Source organism: Elephantulus edwardii, unplaced genomic scaffold (genome assembly GCF_000299155.1).
Source record: "Elephantulus edwardii isolate Elephantulus edwardi_28Jun2011 unplaced genomic scaffold, EleEdw1.0 scaffold00148, whole genome shotgun sequence".
Taxonomy (NCBI): domain Eukaryota; kingdom Metazoa; phylum Chordata; class Mammalia; order Macroscelidea; family Macroscelididae; genus Elephantulus; species Elephantulus edwardii.
Genome location: NW_006399898.1, coordinates 5,630,406 through 5,631,252, shown reverse-complemented (window position 1 = coordinate 5,631,252; position 847 = coordinate 5,630,406). Strand labels below are relative to the sequence as shown.

The window sequence follows — 847 nt, the reverse complement described above, 5'->3', positions numbered from 1 at the left end:
TGCAGTCACAGTGTCAATCCACCTCGGAGGGTCTTCCTCTCCTCGCCGACCCTCCCCTTCACAAGCACGATGTCCCTCTCCAAGGAATAGCCTTCTGCTCACAACATACACTGAAGTATGTGAGACGAAGCTTCACTATCCCTGCCTCTTAAGAGCACCCAGGTGGCACCTTCTCCAAGACATGTTTCTGTTCCTGGGATATTCAGTACTACAACTCCACAGCGCACACGCATCGCGTCTTCTGTCTTCCTGCAGCCTGCTCTCAGGGGCCGCGCCAAATGACAGAATGACAGAGGAGCAACGATGTCAGTTTGAAGACTAAGGTGCACCTGTTTCAGGTAATGGTCTTTTCAGGGTCGTCTCAACTGAATGGATGCTAAACAGGAGGGGTTCCCCACGTGGTGCAAAGATGACTGCGCTCGGCTGCTAACCAGCAGTCTGGTCATTCGAGTCCACCCAGAGGCACGCCAGGAGGACCGGCCATTGAACTCTAAGGCACCCAGGTCCACACGAGTGGTCTCCACGCCACAGAAGCAGTAAGCGCACACTTGATTCACTCCTGTTGCTGCGTCTTCTTTCAGAATGGACGCCTCGTGCGGGCAGGGGGTGCTGTCCACTCTGTCCAGTCCCGGGCCCGCGGCGCCTAGACCCGGCGGCACCCAGGAGGCGCGAACTCCGCGTCGGCTGAACTCCACCTCAGCCTGCAGAACTTCCGCCACTTTGTTCCAAGGGGAAAAGCTGGCCTCTGCAGCGAGGTGACCTCGGGCGTCCGGCCCGGACCTCGGACGCCACCCCAAAAGCAGAGGAGCCCGCGGTGACCCGACGGGCACGCGCCCAGCGGCCGGAC

The 847-nt window shown here is 59.4% G+C and overlaps 1 protein-coding gene across 1 annotated transcript in view; it reads left to right on the top strand.

Annotated features, from left to right (window-relative positions):
* Nucleotides 1-806: 806 nt before the first annotated feature.
* ORAI1 (ORAI calcium release-activated calcium modulator 1) overlaps nt 807-847 on the top strand; it is a 15,640-nt gene continuing 15,599 nt past the window's right edge. Inside the window, exon 1 of the mRNA XM_006894651.1 lies at nt 807-841. The gene's annotated coding sequence lies outside the window, so the exon portion shown is untranslated. The remainder of the gene's footprint in view (nt 842-847) is intronic.